Source organism: Meriones unguiculatus, chromosome X, assembly GCF_030254825.1.
Source record: "Meriones unguiculatus strain TT.TT164.6M chromosome X, Bangor_MerUng_6.1, whole genome shotgun sequence".
NCBI lineage: Eukaryota > Metazoa > Chordata > Mammalia > Rodentia > Muridae > Meriones > Meriones unguiculatus.
Genome location: NC_083369.1, coordinates 55,787,919 through 55,810,556, shown reverse-complemented (window position 1 = coordinate 55,810,556; position 22,638 = coordinate 55,787,919). Strand labels below are relative to the sequence as shown.

The 22,638-nt window shown below is 39.0% G+C and overlaps 1 pseudogene; it reads left to right on the top strand.

Annotated features, from left to right (window-relative positions):
- Positions 1-15,287: 15,287 nt before the first annotated feature.
- Positions 15,288-15,942, top strand: LOC110544363 (Fanconi anemia core complex-associated protein 24-like; annotated as a pseudogene).
- The last annotated feature ends 6,696 nt before the right edge of the window (positions 15,943-22,638 follow it).

Below are 22,638 nucleotides of genomic sequence, written 5' to 3'. Positions count from 1 at the left end.
GCCCTCAAACTCCAACCAAGTACCATGCATGAAGATAACCTAGAATCTCTGCACAGATGTAACCCACGGCAGTTCAGTGTCCAAGTGGGTTCAATAGTAATGGGAACAGAGACTGCTTCTGACATGAACTGATTGGCCTGTTCTTTGATCACCTCCCTCTGAGGAGGGAGCAGCCTTACCAGGCCACAGAGGAAGACAATGCAGCCACTCCTGATGAGACCTAACAGACTAGGATCAGAAGGAAGAAAAAGAAACCCTCCCCTACCAGTGGACTTGGAGAGGGGAGTGTGTGGAGAAGGGGGAGGAAGGGAAGGATTACGAGGGGAGGAGGGAGGGAACTAGAGGGGGGATACAAAGTAAATAAAGTATAATTAAAAATAAAAGGAAGAGCATCAGACCCGTCCAATACCTTTTTCTCAGAGGCGGGACCTGGGGCATCAACCCGCATGCAATCAGACATGCTCTTCTCTGGGTCCAAAGCGGCTGACCCTGAGTGCAGTGCTTAGCCTCACATCCTGAGCGTATCATTTTAGCTTTTTATGGTATCCAACCATGCTTGGGGAGAATGTCCTGCTTCAATGGCTGTAAAGGCCTGAATGATCATGGCTGCATCACACTGTTGTGATGTATGTGGACCTATCTGCATTGCCCCCGTGGCACGCCTGGGTTGGCTACCCAGAGGCTATTTAAGCTGTGGGCTGGCTTTCCCCGGGGTCCGAGGATTGTTCAATGTTCCTGAATAAACTGCATTGAAAAAAAAAATAAATAAAAGGAAGAAGAAAATACCTATAAAGTTACAAGAAACACACAGAACACCAAATAGATATGATTAGGAAAGAAAGTACCCTTACTGTATAATGATCAAAACACTAAACATACAGAAAAAAATTGTTAAAAACTGAAAGGGAAGAAGACTGAGTAAAATATAAAGGCAGAATTACACCTAGTAGAATTATACCTGACTGCTCAGTGGAGACTCTGAAAGTCAGAAGGTCTTGAACAGATGTGCTACAGACTCTGAAAAACCACACATGCCAGCCCAGACTACTATACCTAGAAAGACTTTCAGTGGCCATAGACAGAGAAAGAAAGATATTCCATGATAAAGCCAAATTTAAACAATATCTATCTACAATTTCAGCCCTACAGAAGGTGCTAGAAGGAAACTCCAACCCAAGGAGTTTAGCTACACCCAAGAGGACACAGGAAATAATCTTACACCAGAACACAAACACATACTTTTACACATATGCATGCACACACACACACACACACACACACACACACACAAGCACACCACCACCACCAACAGCAGCAAAATAACAGGAATCAACAAGTATTGCTCCTTGTCATCTCTCAGTATCAACACACAGACACACCACCACCACCACCACCTCCACCACTACCAAAAACAAAGTAACATGAATCAACAGTCATTGGTCATTGATACCTCTCAATATCAATGGTCTCAATTACCCAATGAAAAGATACATTCTAAGAGAGTAGGTGAGACAACAGGATCCATCATTCTTCTGCATTCAAAAAACACAACACAACATCAAGAATAAATATTACTTCAGGGTAAAGGATTGTGAAAAGATATTTCAAGCAAATCAACCTAAGAAGCAAGACGGTATATCTATTTTAATATCTAACAAAATAGACTTCAAGTCAAAACTAATCCAAAGTAATGGGGAAGAACACTACACACTCATCAAAGGAAAAAGCCATTAAGATGAGATTTCAGGTATTTTTTTAAAATAGAAATTTAATTTAGTCATTTTCTTGTAATGTTTTGAGTACTTCCTCACACCTCTGTTGATAATTCTAAACTTCTGTTTTTACAGTATTCCCAGATGCTATGGCCCCAAACACAAAGGCATGCAAGTTTGAAAAAAAAAGAGATTACCACAGTTTAAATCACATATTGTCCTTCAAACATTGATAGTACAAGACATCAGTATCTTACTCTCACCAACAAACTGGTCATCTAGGAGAAAACAAAGAAATACTGTCACGAACATCCATTATAAACCAAATAGACCTAACAGCTATTTACAGAACATTTCACCCAATCCCCCCGCCCCAAATACACCTTCTACTCTCCCCTTCATGAAACTTAGTCACAAAGCAATCCTCAACAATTATAAAAAATTGAAATAATTCCCTGCCTCTTATCAGAATACCACAAATTAAATCTTGATTTCAATAACAGAAACAACAGAAAGCCTACAATCTCATGGAAACTGAACAATGCTCTACTGAACAAACACTGGGTGAAGGAAGAAATAAAGAAAGAAATTACTTTCTAGAATTCAATGAAAATGAAGGCACAACATACTTAAACTGATGGGAAACAGTAAAAGCACTGCGAAAAGGAAAGTCATAAAAAGTAGTTGGAGAGGTCTCATACTAACAACTTAACAGCACATCTAAAATCTACAGAACAAAAAAGAGTAAGGGAACCCAAGAAAAGTAGAGTGCACAAAACAATCAAATTCATAATTGAAATCAATAAAATAGAAACAACAAAACAATACAAAGAATCAGTGAAGCAAAAAGTTTGTTCTTTGCTAAAGTCAACACAATAGACAAACCCTAATACAAGACAACTAAAATACAGAAAAAATATCCCAAATTAACAAAATCAGAAGCAAACACAGGGACATAACAACAGACACCATAAAAATACAAAGATTCATTAGGTCATACTTCAAAAACTTTCAAATACTTAACAAAATTGGAAAATCTAAAAGACATTGACAACTTTCTTGATAGATACCACTTACAAAGTAAAATTGAGCTCAGATAAACATTTTAAATAGAACTATAATCCCTAAAGAAATACAAGCAGTCATTAAAAGTTTCCCAATTAAAACAAACACAAGGACAAACCGTTTTAGCACAGAATTCTACCAGACATTCAAAAAAGATTTAACTCCAATGTTCCTCAAATTATTTCACAAAATAGAGACAGAGGAACATTGCCCAATTCATTTTATGAGGTCACAGTTACCCTAATACCAAAATCACATAAAGACCCAACAAAGACAGAGTTACCCACCATTTCCCTTTATGAACATATATGTTAAAATACTTAATATTTGCAAACTGAATGCAAGAATGAATAAATGAATGAATAAATAAATAAATGAATGAATGAATGAATAAATAAATAAAATCAGCCACCATGTAAAAGTAGGCTTCATCCCAGATATACAGGAATGGAATATGTGAAAATCCATCAATGCAATCCACCAAATAAACAACTGAAAGAAAAAAAATTGCATGATCATCTCAATAGATGCTGAAAGCACCTTTAACAAAATCTGTGTTCAGTCTATATTGTATAGGAAAAGATTCTATGTGTAAAAAATGAGAAAAAATGAAGGAAAAGGGTTATCTGGGAGTTTACCAAAAACAAATATCCTCTTGATTGTTCACTCAACATTCTAACTAACATTGTCAGAACAAATTAAAGTGCCGTAAATAAACAACAAAGTTAAGAAATACCGTCTGTGTTGGTGAATATACTTGTAGAAAAAATTCCTGTGGCTTCAATACCTAAAAGGTGTAGGGCTTTTACCTAGAGGCTGCCTGAATCTTTCTCAGTTTATTACTAAGAAAAAAACTAGACATGGCATTATAGTAAATCCTTCTTCATGAAGTATCCTTTTTTGTAATGGTTATTTTGATAAGAATATGATCCATCTGTTTAAAACCAATATTTAAAAAATCATCATTATGAGAAAATGTTGGCAAGACCACAAAATCAGGAGCAATAATTCATTTCTTAAAAACTTTAGTCACTATCCTTCAAAAAATATTCTACATATCATCCAGAAATAATTGTCTCAGAAGAGGGCCTCTTAAAGGCTCTACCCGGGGTATCAAAGCAGATGCTGAGACAACATAAATCATGGTACTCAGTGTTCTTTCTTATGCAGTCTACAAACCAAGCACAAAGAATGCTATCCACTTTTAGAGTGTCCCTTAGTCCCTCAATTAACCTATTCAAATAATTCATCATAGGAATACTCACAGGCCAGTCTTCCAAGTTATTATCAAACTAGTTAGACTGACAACCAAGATTAATAGTAACATTTGTCCATCCTAGGTTTATAATACAAAGAAGATGGGTGGCAGAAAAGGCTCTGGTCATTCACAGAAATTGAATGATATCAAAGAAAGACTATATTTAATTTTTTCTTTATTATTATTATTTACTACATTTTATTCACTTTATATCCCTGCTGTAGCCCCCTCAATTATCTCCTCCAGGTTCCCCCTCCCTCCCCCTTTACCCCCTATGTCCTTCCTCTAGTCCATGCATAGGGGAGGTCCTCCTCCCTTACTACATGACACTAGCCTATAAGGTCTCACCAGGACTGTCTGGGCCCTCTTGCTCTGGGGTCTAGTCAGGCGACCTCACCAAAAGGAGGTGATTAAAGGGATGGCCACTGAGTCCATGTCAAAAAAAAAAGCCCCGCTCCTTACTAGGGAACCCACAAGGAGACTGAGCTGCTCATAAGATACATCTGAGAAGGAGGTCTAGGTCCTCCATAGGCATGGTACTTGGCTGTTTCATCACTCTCTAAAGGACCTCCAGAGCCCACATTTTTAGCTCTATTGGTCTCCTTGTAGAGCTCCTGTTCCTTTCAAATCTTTCTGTCTCATCCTACTTCCATAAGATTCCCTGCACTATACTCAAAGTTAGGCTATGAGTCTCATCATCTGCTTTGAAACCCTGATAGGAAGAGCCTTTCAAATGCCCCCAGTGGAAGGTTCCTGTCCTGTTCCTTGTCTTCTCCTACTTCCAATGTCTATCCTGTTTGCTCTTCTGAATGAGGATAGAGCCTCATCCCTAAGATCTTCCTTGTTTAGGTTATTTAAGACTATAAATTTTACTATGCTTATCCTGTATTATTTGTCGAATATCCATTTATAAGTGAGTATATACTATATGTGTCTTTCTGCTTCTGTGGTACCTCACTCAGGATAATCTTTTCTAGTTCCCACGATTTGCCTGCAATTTTAATCATTTCCTTGTTCTTAATTGCTGAATAGTATTCCATTGTGTAAATGTACCACAATTTCTGTATCCATTCCTCCATTGAGGGAGATCTAGGTTGTTTCCAGATACTATTTCAGGCTATTTCAAATAGAGCTGCTATGAACATAGTTGAGCAGATGCCCTTATTGAATGGTGAGGTATCATTTCGGTATATACATAGGAGTGATATAGCTGGAACTTGAGGTAGCACTATTCCTATTTTTTTGAGAAAGCGCCAGATTGATTAACAAAGTGGTTATACAAGTACATTCCCACAGGCAATAGAGTATTGTTTCTCTTTCTTCACAACCTCTCCAGCATGCATCATCCCTTGAGTTTTTGGTCTTAGCAATTCTGATGGGTGTGAGGTGAAATCTCAGGGTCATTTTGATTTGCCTTTCCCAGATGACTAAGTATATTGAACATTTCTTTAAGTGTTTTTGTGGCATTCTATATTCCTCTGTTGAGAATTCTGTTTAGCCCAGTACCCCATTTTCTAAGTGGATTAATTGGTTTCTTCAGTTCTTTATATGTTCTGGATATTAGCTCTGTCAGTTGTAGGGTAGGTGTAGATCATTTCCCAGTCTGCAGGCTGTTGTTTGGTTCTAAAGACAGTGTCCTTTGCTTTATAGAAGCATTTCATTTTCACAAAATTTTATTTTTTAAATTGTTGTTCTTTGAGCCTGAGCTGTTGGTGCTCTTTTCAGGAAATTGTCTCCTGTGCCAATGAGTTCAAGGCTCTTCCCCACATTTTCTTCTAACAGGTTCAGTGTGTCTGGTTTCATGTTGGGAGCTTTGATCCCTTGGACTTTAATTTTGTGCAGGGGGATAGATATGGGATAAATATTTGCATTTTTCTACCTGTGAACATTCAGTTAGACCAGCACCTGTTGTTAAAGATGCTATCTTTTCTTCCATTGTATGGTTTTTGCTTCTTTGTCAAAACCAGGTGTCCATAAGTGTATGAGTTTATTTCTGGGTGTTTGATTTTATTCCATTGATCATCTAGTCTGTTTTTATGCCCACACCATGTAGTTTTTATTACAGTTATTCTATAATACAGCTTGAGATCAGAGATGGAGATACCTCCAGAAGATGTTTTACTGTACTGGATTTTTTAGCTATTCTGGGTTTTTTGGTTAGTTAGTTAGTTAGTTAGTTAGTTAGTTAGTTAGTTTGTTTGTTTTTCTTAATGAAATGAAGAATGGTTATTTTAAGGCGTGTAAAGAATTGAGTTGGTATTTTGATGGGAACTGCATTACATCTATAGATTACTTTTGGTAGGATGGCCATTCTCACTATGATAATCCTAGCAATCCAAGAGCATGGAAGATTATTCAATCTTCTGATATCTTCTTCTGTTTCTTTTTTCAGAGACTTAAAAGGGTTTTTTTTTTCCCATACATATCTTTCACTTGCTTGGATAGAGTCACACCAAGGTAATTTATATTTCTCTTGTGGCTATTGTGAAGGTTTTTGTTTCCCTAATTCTTTCTCAGGCCGTTTTCCTTTTGTATACAGGAGGGTTACTGATATTTTTGAGTTAATTTTGTATCCAGCCACTTTTGCTGAAGGTGTTTATCAGCTGAAGGTGTTCTCTGGTAAAAAAATTTTGGGTTGCTTATGTATACTATCATATCATCTGAGAACAGTGACACTTTGTCTTTTTCCTTTCCAATTTTGTATCTCTTTGATCTCTTTCAATTGTCTTATTGCTCTAGCTAGGACTTCAAGCACTATGTTGAAGAAATAAGGAGAGAGTGGGCAGGCTTGCATTGTCCCTGATTTCAGTGGGATTGGCTAAAATTCCTCTCCACTTTGATGTTGGCTATAGGCTTGCTGTATATTGCTTTTACTATGTTTAGGTATGTTCCTTGTATCTCTGATCTCTCCAAAACTTTAAACATGAATGGGTGTTGGATTTTGTAAAATATTTTTTTGGAATCATAGGAAATGATCATGTTATTTTTTTTTGTTGTTTGTTTGTTTCTTTGTTTGTTTTTGTTTTTGTTTCTTTTTTAGTGTGTTTATAAGGTGGAACACACTGTTGGAGTTTCATATATTGAACTACCTATCATGCATGCCAGGGATGAAGCCTACTTGATTGTGGTGGATGATATCTTTAATGTGTTGTTGGATTTTGTGAGTATTTTCTGGAGTATTTTTGCACCAGTGTTCATAAACAAGAATGGTCTGAAGTGTTTTCTTTTTCTTAGTTGGATCTTTGTATAGTTTAGTTATCAAGGTGACTGTGGCTTCATAGAATGAATTTGGTAGTGTTCCTTCTGTTTCTATTTTGTGGAACAGCTTGAAGAGTATTGGTGTTAGCTCTTCTCTGAAGGTATGGTAGAATTCTGCGCTGAAACCATCTGTCAGTGGGCTTTTTTGGGGGATAAGAGATTTTTGGTGACATTTTGTATTTCCTTAGGGAATATAGGACTATTTAATTTATTTACCTCATCTTGATTCAGCTTTGGTAAATAGAAGGTAGCAAGAAAATTGTCCATTTCATTTACATTTTCAATTTTTAAATATAGGCCTTTCCTTTGAAGTAGAACTTAATGATTCATTGGATTTCCTCATTGTCATTATTTTCCCTCTTTTCATTTCTGATTTTGTTGACTTCATAGTGTCCTCCTGCCTTTAAATTAGTTTGGCTTAGGGTTTGTTTATCTTGTTGATTTTCTCAAAGAACCAACTCTTGGTTTCATTGATACTAAGATTTTTTTGTTGTTGTTGTTGTTGGATTCTAATTTATTGAGCTCAGTCCTGAGTTTGATTATTTCCAGCTGTCTACTCCTCTTGGGTGTGTCTGATTCTTTTTTTTTTTTAATGCTTTCATTGTGCCATTACATTGTTTGTACGAGATCCCTCGAATTTCGTTATGAACATTTAGTGCTATGAACTTTCCACTTAGCACTGCTTTCATTGTGTCCCATAAGGTTCTTAAATTGTACCTTCATTTTCATTTCATTGAATTCTAGGAAATCTTTATTTCCTGTCTTTATTTCCTCAATGACCCTCTTGTCATTGAGAAGAGAGTTGATATGTTTCAGTGTGTGTGTTGGTTTTTTGCTATTTCTGTTATTGTTAAGTTCTAGTTATAGACCATGTTGGTCTGCTATGAGACAAGGGATTATTTTAGTCTTCTTGTACCTGTTGAGGCTTTTATCTTTCTGACTATATAGTCAATTTTGGTCAAGTTCCATCAGGTTCAGAGAAAAAGATAGACTGTTTTGTGTTTGGGTGAAAAGTTCTGTAATCATATATTGCGTCCCTTTGATTTAAGACCTCTCTAAATTTCATTATTTCTCTGTTTAGCTTCTGTCTCAATGATCTATCTGTTGTTGAGAATGGGGTTTTGAAGTCTCCCACTATTAAGGTATTGGGATCAATATGTGATGTAAACTTTAATAATATTCTTTGACAAATGCAGGTGCCACTGTGTTAGAGGCATAGATGTTCAGGATTATGATATCCTTCTGGCAAATTTTTCCTTCGATGAAAATGGAGTGTTCCTCTCCATCTCTTTTGATTAATTTTGGTTGAAAGTCTATTTGATTAGATATTAGGATGGCTACTCCAGGTTGCTTCTTGAGTTTGTTTCCTTGGAAAACCTTTTTCTGGCTCTTTACACTGAGGTAGTGACTATGTTAGTTGCATAGGAGTGTTTCTTGTGTGCAACAGAATGTTGAATCCTGTTTCCGAAGCCATTCTGTTAGTCTTTGTATTTTTATTGGAGAGTTAAGACCATTGACGTTAATAGATGTTAGTGCCCAATGATTGTTAGTTTCTTTTATTTGTGTAGTTGGTGGTGATTGTGTGTTTATGTGCTTGTTTTCTTTTGCCTTTTTGTTGTAATGGTATCTTTATCCTGTGTTTGGGGGGTTTAGATGATCTCATTGGGTTGAAATTTTCCTTTTAGTATCTTCTGTAGGGCTGGATTGCTGCATATATATTGTTTAAATTTAGTTATGTCATGGAATATTTTATTTTTTCCATCTATGCTGACTGAAAGTTTTGCTTGGTATGGTAGTCTGGGTTGGGATCTGTGGTCTCTTTGTGTCTGCATGATATCTGCACACACCTGTTTGGCTATCATAGTCTGTTGACTAGTCTAGTGTTTCTGCCTTCATAAGTCGAGTAGTCTAGTGTGTCTGCCTTCTTTTGCCACTTTTAATAACTTTTGTTTGTTGTGTAGATTCAGTAGTTTGATTAGTATGTGGAAACAAGGATTTCTTTTCTGGACCAGTCTATTTGGTGTTGTGTAGGCCTCTTGTATGTTTATGGACATCTCTTTCTTTAAGTTGGGAAAATTTTCTTCAATGATTTTCTTGAAAATATTTTCAGGGGAGGGATCTAAGATGGCGGTTCCAGGAGGACACTGTGTCTGAGGAGCAGGACAACATTTTCCGTACAGCAACCAAGAGACTGAACTCTGGGCCCTAAAACAACAGTGATCCTGTTTCCCAAGTGAAAAGAAACTCCACGGTGTGGGAATCAGTCGGGTCCACTCTCAAGTCACCCAGCCAGAACCCGGAAGGGAAGTGATCCCAGTTTGCGAAGGCACTAGGTCGCTGGACCAGAACCACACACCTGCATGTGTGTGGCTGATCACCTTCCCAGGCTGAATGGTGGGCACAAAAACACCAGAGACTGGGAGTCCCAGTCTTGAGAAAACCCCACAGGGAAGGAAGGAAACGGGACTGACCTCAGGTCACCCAGTCTATCCCTAGAAAGTGTCTGCAGACCTGCAGGCACACAGCCACCAGCCCTGAGTGGGACTCCAACTGCCAGCACGGAGAACTGCTGCATGCCTGACTCTCCATCACAGATAGAACTGTTCAACCCAGAGCATCAGAAACTGAGTTTCACTTAGCCAACCCTCCTTGCCCCTGGAAGTGGCAGAGAGGGTGAGACTTGGGAGAGTTGAGGGAGGAAACTTCAATTGGGATATATAATAACTAAATTGTGAAGAAAAAATATTAAAAATTTTAAAAAGAGAGGAGCTAAACAACAAGGAAGAACCTAAAAAGATGCTTAATTTTTATTAAGGTCAAACAGGATAGAAATAGAAAGTCAGAGAAGACAATTAACTGGATAGGAGCTTACCACTGAGGGCCTCTGAAAGACTACCTATCAGGGTATTCAAGCATATGCTAAGACTTGGGCAGAGGGCAGGGAATCTTATGAAAGAAGGGGGAGAGAGAAAGACCTGGAGTAGACAGGAGCTTCACAAGGAGATGTACAGAGCCCAAATCTCTGGGTCTAAGAGGGCCTACAGAGAGTGGTGAATCAACTAAGGACCATGCATGGTGAGGAGCTAGATCTCAGATATAGGCCATTCGGCAGCTCTGTCTCCATATGGGTTACCTAGTAAGGGGAACAGGGTCAGTCACTGTCATGAACTTGGTTGCCTGCTCTTTGATCACCTCCTCCTTAATAGGCCACAGAGACAGAGGATCCAGAGAATCCTGATGAGACCTGATAGGCTAGGGTTAGACAGTAGGGGAAGAAGACCTTTCCTATCAGTGAACTAGGGAAAGGGCACAGGGGGAGAAGAGGAAGGGGGTTGTACTGGGAGGAGATGAGGGAGGGAGCTACAGCCAGGATACAAAGTAAATAAATTATAATAACAATATATTTTTTAAATAAGAGTGATTTCCAGAGACCCGTAATTGGACAATGAGTGGAGAATCATAGACTTTGGAACACTTGGACCTAAGGGTGACGACTTTATTAAACACTTCCTTTTAAAGCAGAGAAAACAATGTGGAAGACAAGACAAAAATAATATAGTTAGAAGTAGTAGATGAATCCAAAGAAACAGTGTTTTCTGGCCATATCTACTCACAGAGGGTGTCAGTTCACACAGGACCTGTACATGTACAAGCCAGGTAGAGACCATCACAGTACCGAGAGAGGAGAAAAGGACATGGCTCCCCCCACTAATCAAGAAGCTATCTGAAATTGATACCCATTAGCAAAGGAGAAAACAGTTTATTTCCAATGCAGTGTTACTGGGTCTATCAACCAGACTTTAGGACAGTCCTCATGCTCAGGCATAGTTGGCCAACATGAAATACCTTCCTCTTTTTGTGGACTTTTGTTTTGATTTTTTTTTGTCTTATTGTGTTTCCTTCTTTGCTTCTTTGTTTCTCCTTCCCTTCCCTTCTTTCCTTTTCTTCCTTTCTCTTTCTTTCTTTTTTATTTGTTTTTTAATTCTTTATTAATTATACTTCATTCACTTTATATCCCCCCTGTGGTTCCCTCCCTCCTCCCATCCCAATCCTTCCTTTTTTCCGCCCTCTGCTTGCATGCCCCTCTCCAAGTCCACTGATAGGGGAGGTCTTCTTTTCCTTCCTTCTGATCCTAGTCTTTCTTTCTTCCTTTCTTTTTTCCTTCCCTCCATTCTTTTGTTTGTCAGTTTCCATTTTTGTAAAATGGGAATTAACGATAGTGCTTCACTTCATTCAATGGGCTGGAAATTGAAAGTATGAGTGAATGTAAATGCATATATGGCAAAAAATAATTCTGTATTGTTAGATGTTATGTTTGTGATAATTTCATAGATTCTCAAAGAGGAACAGATTTCAATGCAAATAAAAATGTACTGAAATTGATAACCAAAGTTACAACTTAGAATTAGTACATATTTGCTTTTGTGGCATCATAATAAGGTTTTCAGCTATGTGAATAGTTGTACCTGCAATAGATTTCTGTTACCTGCAATTTTGATGTCATTAGTTTATTATGCTTTTCCCAAATTAAAATATTTTCTTGGAGGAGACCCAAGATGGAGGTGCCAGCCACTCGGGTATCTGAATAGCAGCTCAGCAGCGAGAGCAGGGTCACTAGCAGGCTATACTGTGGAACCCAAAGCCCTGACATCTTTTTTTTTCTCAGGTGAGAGGAGAATCCACGTGGATACTTGAAGGTCTATCTTCAGGTCACCCGGCTAAATTCCTAGGAAAAATTCCCAGGCTCCGGCCCAGCACTGCCACAGCCCTAGGCCATCTGTTCATGCCCATGATCTGTGAATACCATGTTGGGACCACCAGCAGCAACAGGGGGCTCCTATCCCACAGCCTTAGGATACCTTCTGTGGATACCTTCCTGGGATCTCAACACATGGCTCAAACTCCTCAGTGCTAGTCCACCCTCCTAAGTCCATTCTCTGTGGATACCTTCCAGGGAACTGGGGATGGCAGCTTGGAACTTCATACTCACACTCACTGCCTGTGGAGTGAATACCTTCTTGTACTGAGGTTGAGGCTCCAAACCCGGATGCCCACACCCACCACCCTGTGGTCAACTTCCTGGTCCCGGTGGCTAGTGGTATTCACGCACATCTTCCTGTGGCAGGGATACATTCTGGTACTATCGGGGAGCCTCAGCTCCATTCTGCCTACTCCTCACTTGTCTGGCTCACCAGGATCAGAATCAGCCAGCACAGCACACACAGTGAACACAGCAGAGCGTAACTATGTACAGGAGAAGTCCCATTCTCCACCATCCTTAGGAAGCCTGTGGAGCACTGGAACAGCTCTAGGCACCAAGATTAGTCCACTGGTGCCCCAGCAGCCTGGCTCACTTAAGCCAGAAACAACCTAACCAGCATAGACAAAGAAAACCCAGCAGAGCTGAGCTAGGCACCTGACCCAAGTCCCAAGTCCTTTACCAGAAGGAGACCTGTGGGGCACTAGAGCAACTCTAGGTTCAGATATATTTCTGCCTTCTCCCCAGCATCCTAGTCCACTTGGGTTGGAAAAAACAACTAAGCCAACAAGGCCAGTGAACCCAGTGAAGCTGAGGCAAGCATGGGACACAAATCCCATTCTCCACCATCTTACGGAATCATATGGGGCACTGGAACAGCTCTAGGATTGGAGATATTTCAACATGCACCCCAGCAATCTGGCATACCTGGGTCACAAACAGTGAGCCAGCACAGACAGTGAATCCAGGGGAAACTACTGGAGACTCTAGAGACAGATGGACCCAGTCTTCAGTACAGGCTCCAGGAGCAATCAGTCAAGGGTACAGACAACCAGATGGCTAGAAGCTGGCTTAAGAATACAGACAACAAAAACCAGGGCATTATGCCTTCACCAAAATCTCCAAAAATCAATGGATATTCTATTCCAGCTGAAACACAGGAAAATTATCTTATATCTATAATTATGCAGGTATTCGAGGCACATAAAGAAGAAACAAACAAAAAATAGAGGCCATTATTGCCAGACAAGAATCCACATTCAAACAGATTGTAGGAAATGGTACAAGACATGAAAACAGGGGGACCCAAGATGGCGGCACCAGGAGAATACTCTTTCTGACCAGCAGCACAGCAGGGTCTGCACAGTGACCAGCAGACAGAACTCTAAGCCCTAAAACACCAGTGATTGTATTTCCCAGGTGAGAGGAAACTCCACCTTATGGGATTCAATCAGCTTCAGGTCTCCCAGCTAAACCACAGAAGCGATCAGGAATTGAAGGAAAAACAGGAAAATACAGTCAGACAGGTGAAGGAAACCAAAAAAATGGTTCAAGATTTGAAGATAGAACTGGAAAAATTAAAGAAAACACAAACGGAGGAAATCATGGAAAGGGAGAACTTAGGAAAGAAAATACAAACTACAGAGGTAAGCATAACCAACAGACTATAAGAGACAGAAGAAAATCTCAGGTGTGAAAGAAACAATGGAAGAAATCGATGTATCTGTCAATGAAAATGTTAAATCTAAAAAATTTCTGACACAAACCATCCAAGAAATCCAAGACAACATAAAAGGACAAAACCTAAGAATAATAGGAATAGAGGAAAAAGAAGATTCCCTCCTTCAAGGGCCAGAAAATATTTTCAACAAAATCATAGAAGAAAAATTTTCCAACTTAAAGGAGAGGCCTATAAGCATACAAGAAGCCTACAGAACACCTAATAAATTAGACCAGAAAAGAAAATCTTCTTGCCACATAATAAACAAAATAGAAAGTATACAGAACAAAGAAAAAAATGCTAAAACCTGCAAGGGAAAAAGGCCAAGTAACGTATAATGGCAAACCCTTCAGAATCACTCCTGACTTCTCAACAAAGACTATGAAAGCCAGAAGGGCCTGGACAGATATCATGCAGACCCTAAGAGAACACAGATGTCAGCCCCGGATACTATACCCAGCAAAACTCTCAGTTCTCATAGATAGACAAAACAAGATTTTCAACCATAAAAACAAATTTCAACAATACCTACACAAAAATCCACCATTACAGAAGATACTAGAAGGAAAAATACAACCAAGAAAACTAACTACTTACAAGAAAACAGAGGAAATAAATGACCTCACTACAGGAAAACGAAAAGAATCCAAGCACACAAACACACTACCACAGCCAACATCAGTATTAAAGGATCTAACAGCCACTGGTCATTAACCTATCTCAACATCAATAGATTCAATTCTCCAATAAAAAGATGCAGACTAACAGAATGGATGCATAAACAAGACCCAACAATCTTTGCACACAAGAAACACACCTAAGTCACAAAGACAGACATTACCTGAGAGAAAAGGGCTGGAAAAGAGTTTTCCAAGCAAATGGACCCAGGAAGCAAGCAGAAGTAGCCATTATAATAATTAATAAAATGACTTAACCAAAATTAATCAAAAGAGATGGGGAAGGACACTTCATACATATCAAGAGAAAATTCCACAATGAAGACATCACAATCCTGAACATCAATGCCCCAAATACAAGGGCAACACATTTGTAAAAGAAACTTTAATAAAACTTAACCACACTTAGACCCCCACACATTAATAGTGGGAGACTTCAACACCCCACTCTCAACAAAGGACCGGTTAACAAAACAGATATTAAGTGTTACTGAGCGGAGGAGCCACCGTAAGCGCCTTGTTAGGACACCAGAGCTCTGGGAGGTGCTTGGAAAGAGGGACGGAGTCCCTAAGACAGGTATCTCCTGGGTTTAGCTTGGCATGGTGGCGCTCTGCTTTCATTCCAGCGCTTGGGAGGCTGATTTCAAGTCCAGCCTGAGCTACTAGCCAACTAGCTTGATTTTTTTTTTTTAAATAAATGAACTTCTCGAATTTAGACTTCCGTTGAAGTAGTTCAATGCCTGAAAAGCCACAGATCCTGCCGAAGAGATCCGGACAGTGTGCAACAGCCACTGTTCTAGCAAGGTCTTGCATTTTCCTCATTAGACTAAAATCCCAGATGGACAGGAACCCCTCTGGCGGTACAGGTCCTATCCACATGCCGCTGGGGTATATTGTGGCTAATGAAAAATGGCGCGGGTCCAAGCTGGCTCGGGAGATGCAAGGAAAAGTCATTTTTGAGGAGGGCCTGGCATCAGCAGATTTTTACCTGTCCAGTAAATCTTGCTTTCTTATTGTCACCGAGGCAGATTTGATGGCTAGACATGGCTACAGAAAGAGACTTGTTCGTTTTAGAAATTCTGGACATCTTCAAGGGAGTATAATAGTTGAAAAAACACAGACAAGTGACCAGTACTTCCCAACAGCCCAGCATTTTGCTGTGCTGGACCTTGGGATGGTGTTGTTTCCAGTAGCCAACCACTTGGAAGCAGCTTGCTTCATTATCCAGCTGGTTCAAGAACAAACCAGATAGCCCAGCAAGAACCCTTTCCTCAGGAAAAAGCGCTCCGTGCTCTCTGAGCTGTCCCTCCTTCAGACCGTGCAGCAGATCCCAGGGTTTGGAAAAGGTAAAGGCCCCGCTTCTGCCCCAGAAGTTTCCAAGCATCCAGCAACTGAGTAACGCCTCCATCCAAGAGCTGGAGGAGGTGGTCGGGCCCACGGTAGCACAACAAATCCACACCTTCTTCACCCGGAGACAGCAGGCCTGCAGCTAACTTTTCTTCCTTCGGACCACAAACTTCAGCGTCTGGCTTTCATATTTAAAAAGTAAGGAAAAGTTTCCCTCTCCGTGGCAATGAACTAAAGACAGGGAGAGGGCTGATGCAGTCACCCTGCCTCATTGTCCATCCAGGCAGTGACCTTTTGGGCCTCGGGGGCTGCAGGTGGCACTGCCACTTTCTTCAAGGATGGAAAGGATCCCATGGGGGTTCATCCCAAGAGCGCCAGAGACTCAGCCTCAGCTGCAGCCTGACGTTCCAGGTGTAAGGACCTGGCACTGTGTAGGGATTGGCCCTGTTTCAGTGTCAGGGCCACAGTCCAGGTGGCTGCACAGCCCGACCTCCAGAGCTGCTGCCACATAAACACACCTTTCTTTCTCCAATCCCCCCTCCTTCCCAACCCAATAAAAATATTTGGTGCCTTAAAAAAAAAAAAAACAGAAATTAAACAAAGAAACAATAACTCTGACAGAGGTCATGAATCAAATGGACCTCACAGACATCTACAGAACCATTCACCCAAACACAAAAGAATTTACCTTCTCAGTATCGAATGGAACCTCTTCAAAAATAGACCATATTTGGTCACAAAGTAAGACTCAACAGAAACAAGAAGATTGAAATAATACCTTGTTTCTTATCTGATCACCATGGACTAAAGCTGGACATCAATTACAAAAATAGCAAAAGGCCTACACACATGGAAACTGAACAACTTGCTACTAAATGACAGCTGGGTCAGAGAAGAAATAAAGAAAGAAATTAAAGACTTCCTAGGATTCAATGAAAATGAAGGCATAACATACCCAAACTTATGGGACACAATGACAGCAGTGCTAAGAGGAAAGTTCATAGCACTAAGTGCCTTCAAGAAGATATTCGAAACATCTCATGCAAGCAACTTAATGGCTCACTTATAAGCCCTACAAAACAAAGAAGCAGACACACCAAAGAGGAGTAGACAGCTGGAAATAATCAAAAAATTGGAAACAAATAAAACAATTCAAAGAATCAGTGAAACAAAGAACTGATTCTTTGAGAAAATCAACAAGATAGACAAACCATTAGCCAAACTAACTAAAAGGCAGAGAGACAGCATCCAAATCAACAAAATCAGAAATGAAAATGGGGACATAACCACAGACAGTGAAGAAATCCAAACAACAATTAGGTCTTACTTCAAAAGTCTATATGCCACAAAATTTGAAAATCTAAATGAAATAGACAATTTTCTTGTCTGATTCTACATGCCAAAGCTGAATCAAGACCAGGTAAACCAATCAAATAGTCCTATATCCCCTAAGGAAATAGATGTTGTCATCAAAAGTCTACCATGCAAAAATAGCCCAGGGCCAGATGATTTCAGTGCAGAATTCTACCAGACCTTCAAAGAAGAGCTAACACCAATACTCTTCAAAATATTCCACAAAACAAAAACAGAAGGAACACTAGCAAACTCATTCTATGAATCCACAGTCACCTTGGTACCTAAACCTCACAAAGACCCAACAAAGAAAGAGAATTTTGGGCCAAGCTCCCTCATGAACATCGATGCAAAAATACTCAACAAAATACTTACAAACTAAATCCAAGAACACATCAAAGATATCATCCACTATGACCAAGTAGACTTCATCCCAGGCATGCAGGGGTAGTTCAATATATGGAAATCCATCAATGTGACCCAACACATAAACACACTGAAGGAGAAAATCCATGTGATCATCTCATTAGATGCTGAAAAGACATTAGACAAAATCCAACATCCATTCATGTTTAAAGTCTTGGAGAGATCAGGGATACAAGGCACATACCTGAACATAGTAAAGGCAATATACAGCAAGCCTATAGCCAATATCATATCAAACTCAATAGAGAGAAAATTAAATCATTCCCACTGAAATAAGGGACAAGGCAAGGCTGCCCACTCTCTCAATATCTCTTCAACATTGTTCTTGAAGTCCTTGCTAGCGCAATAAGACAATTGAAGGAGATCAAGTTGATACAAATTGGAAAGAAAGAAGTCAAAGTATCACTGTTTGCAGATGATATGATAGTATACCTGAGTGACCCCAAAAATTCTACCAGGGAACTCCTACAGATGATTAACACCTTCAACAAAGTGGCTGGATACAAAATTAACTCAAAAAAATCAGTAGCCCTCCTGTATACAAAAGACAAAAGGGTTGAGAAAGAAATTAGGGAAACAACACCCTTCACAATAGCCACAAAGGACATAAAGTACCTTGGTGTGAACCTAACCAAACAAGTCAAAGACTTGTATGAAAAAAAAATCTGGTCTCTGAAGAAAGAATTAGAAGAAGATATCAGAAGATGGAAAGATCTCCCATGCTCATGGCTTGGCAGGATTAATATAGTAAAAATGGCCATCCTACCAAAAGCAATCTACAGATTCAATGCAATTCCCATCAAATTAACAACACAGTTCATTACAGATCTTGAAAGAAAAATTCTCACCTTCATATGGAACAACAAGAAACCCAGAATCACTAAAACAATTCTCTACAGTAAAAGATCTTCAGGAGGTATCTCCATCCCTGATCTCAAGCTGTACTATAGAGCAACAATACTAAAAACTGCATGGTACTGACATATGAATACACTGGTGGATCAATGGAATCGAATAGAAGACCCTCACATAAAACCACACACTTATGGACACCTGATTTTTGACAATGATGCCAAAACCATTCAATGGAAAAATGACAGCATCTTCAACAAATGGTGCTGGTCTAACTGGATGTCTAAAAGTAGAAAAATGCAAATAGATCCATACTTATCACCCTGCACAAAACTAAAGTCCAAGTGGATCAAAGACTTCAACATAAAACCAGACACACTAAACTGCTTAAAAGAAAAAGTGGGGAAGAGCCTTGAACTCATTGGCACAGGAGACAACTTCCTGAACTGAACACCAACAACACAGGCTCTAAGAGTAACAAACAGTAAATGGGACCTCATGAAACTGAAAATCTTCTGTAAAGCAAAGGACACTGTCGTCAAAACAAAACGACAGCATATAGATTGGGAAAGGATCTTCACCAACCCAATATCTGAGAGAGGACTAATATTCAGTATATATAAAGAACTAAATAAGTTAAACAGCAAAAAAAAAAAGTAATCCAATTAAAAAATGGCATACAGAGCTAAAGAGAGAATTCTCAATAGAGGAATATCAAATGGCAGAGAAACACTTAAAGAAATGCTCAACCTCATTAGCCATCAGGGAAATGCAAATCAAAACCACCCTAAGATTTCACCTTACACCCATCAGAATGGCTAAGATCAAAAACTCAAGAGACAACACATGCTGGAGAGATTGTGGAGAAAGGGGAACCCTCCTCCACTGCTGGTGGGAATGTAAAGTTGTATAACCACTCTGGAAAGTAATCTGGCTCTTTCTCAGACAGCTAGGAGTAGTGATTCCTCAAGATCCAGCTATACCACTCCTAGGTATATACCTAAAAGACTCTCAAGTACACAATAAGGACATTTGCTCAACCATGTTTGTGGCAGCCTTATTTGTAATAGCCAGAAGCTTGAAACAGCCCAGATGCCTCTCAGTGGAGGAATGGATGTATAAATTGTTATATATCTACACAATGGAATTTTACTCAGCAATAAAACAAACAAACAAACAAACAAATAACAAGAAAAAAAACAAGGAAATCATGAAATTAGCAGGTAAATGGTGGGATCTGGAAAAGATCATCCTGAGTGACCTATCCCAGAAGCAGAAAGATACACATGGTATATACTCACTCATATAGACATATAATATAAGATAAACCTACTACAATCTGTACACTTAAAGAAAGTAATCAAGTGGGAGGACTCTTGCTAAAATGTTCAATTCCTATCCAGAAAGACAAAGAAGATGGACATCAAAAGAAGGAGAAAAGAGGGAACAAATCAGGAGCCTGACACAGAGGACCTCTGAAAGGCTCTGCCCTGCAGACTATCAATGCAGATGCTGAGACTTATGGGCAAGCTTCGGGCAGAGTGCAGGGAATCTTATGAAAGAAGTGAGAAACAGTAAGATCTGGAGAGGACAGGAATTCCACAAGGAGAGCAACAGAACCAAAAAATCTGAATACAGGGGTCTTTCCTGAGACTGATACTCCAACCAAGGGACTATGCCTGGAGATAACCTAAGACCCCTGCACAGATGTAGTCCATGGCAGTTCAATATCCATTTGGGTTCTATTGTAATGGGAACACATGTCTCTGACATGAACTGATTGGCCTGCTCTTTAATTACTTCCTCCTGAGGGTGAAGCAGCATTACCAGGCCACAGAAGAAGACAATGCAGTCATTCCTGATGAGACCTAATTCACTAGGGTCAGAAGGAAGGAAAAGAAAACCTCCCCTATAAATGCACTTGGGGAGGGTCATGAATGCAGAGGGTGGCAGAAGGGAATGGAGGGATTGGGATGGGAGGAAGGAGGGAACCACAGGGGGGATACAAAGTGAGTAAAGTGTAATTAATAAAGAATTTTTTTAAAAAGTAAAGTTTCTTGTTTCATAAGTCTTTTTAGTTAGGAGATACATCTTTTATCTTAAGTGCTAATTTATTTGGCCAATGACTTACTAGTAAAATATTTTACTATCTACTTGAAATATTTTTTTAGGGGGTGGAGGATGAATGGATCAATAATGAAAAGTTTGAAAGTATGTAAATACTTGTTTACTATGTAAGTATTCTGTATTGTTAAATATCATCTCTGTGATGATTTTGTAGATTCTTATAGAGGACCAGTAAATAAATAAATGTAAATGTAAATAAATCAGTGTAAATAAAATGTACTCAAGTGGAAATCAAAGTTACAAGTCAGATTTTTAAAAAAATGTAGGTTTGTAGGTATACTACTAAGTTAATTGACAAATAATGATAATTAATGATTAACAGGTTTGATTTTAATATGAAGAAACATAAGAGATCTATAAATTGGGTTCATTCATTGTAGCAATTTCAAATAGTGGCTTCCAATATTGCTATATTTCTAATCAGTTTTAGATATAGAATTGTTGTGAAGATGCTTAACTGTAAAGGAATGATTAATTTTATGTAGCTTAAAGCAGGGTGCTTCATGTCAACTAGGATACTCATGATTTGAGCACATTGTACATTTTACAAAAATAAAAAGCTAAATGAGCCTTTAAGGGAAACCCTTGGCCAGCTGGATTGCCATTCACAAAGATGACTTTCGTACTGAAAATCCCATTGAATTCCAATTTAGTATTCAGTTGTTACTTAAAGTCACTAAGAGTGCAACCACAGCATCTTTGTAGAACAGCTTCTTTAGTACAATGGGAGTTCAATAGTTAAACATTAGCATTTTGCAGAGGCTATCTCTCATTCTGCCCATGTTTGAAGCTCATTGAGGTTTTCTCCTACTTTTGGAGTTGAGAGTGGTAGGTCGCCATATTTTGGATGGACAACCATACTTATTTTCACTAAGGGTGACGTACAAAGGCCAGTGCCCAGGTTCTTATTTTTAACTATCGATGTTGACATAGTAAAATTGTGTGGACTACATCAGTGCAGGGGTTCTAGGGTATCTCCATGTATGGTCTTTGACTGGAGTATCAGTCTCAGAAAAGACCCCTGAGCCCAGATTTCCTGGTTCTGTTGCTCTCCTTGTGAAACTCCTTTCCCCTCCAGGACTTTCTGTCTCCCCCTTCTTTCAAAGATTCCCTGCCCTCTGCCCAAAGTTTGGCTATGAGCCTCAGCATCTGCTTTGATACCCTGTAATTAATATAAAGAAATTAAAATTAAAATTAAAAATGTATGGACATATGCCTTAAAACTGTCTTTATAACATTATTACATAAAAGTTGTGATGATAAGATTGTACTTTACATTAAATTTTCAAAATATATTCTTTCTATTATAAAAAATACTTTTATATTTTAAGTGCAGAATTTAAGTTAACTGACTAGTGAACTTAATATGGGATATGTGTTAGTCTGAACAATATAAAAATGCTACTAACTGTGTAGCTTATGACCAATAGCTGTAAAGTACAATCCTAAAACACTGCCAGGGTTCAAGCCTGGTGAAGGCTTTCTTTCTGGCTCCAAAGCAGTACCCTCTTGCTGCATCCACATAGGTTTAAAGGGACATGAGGGCACTCTGGAGCTTTATTTACAAGGTCACCAATCTCACCCTTGATGACTCTGATCTTATGGCCTTTTAGAGGTTGCCACCTCCTAATAATTTCTTTGTTAGGATTTGAACATATGAAAGGGTGTGGTGTCAGAATTCGACCACCGTAAAATGAATGATGAATTTGAAGAAGTGTCTATCCTCCACAGATTATGACTGACTGTAAATTCAACCTTGGAAGAGCAGGATTAATCATATATTAGATTCAAAGTCAAAGACAGACTTCTTTTCTAGTAATAATACAGCTAATTTTGTGAATAACAGATTTACAAACTTTAGAAAGTTTATCCAGAGCTTATCTTTACACTCTTCTCTTCTAGCTTTCATACAGAATAAGGTAAGAGGTAATGATTTGGGTGGGGGAGACTTGCCTTAAAACTGTAGCAGGATAGTCTTCTATGTACTTAAGTTGTATGTTACATATCAATTTCTCAAATATACCAAAGACATTTTTATTCTAAAAATAAGAAACAATCTTATTATCTATTTTAATTTGAAGTGT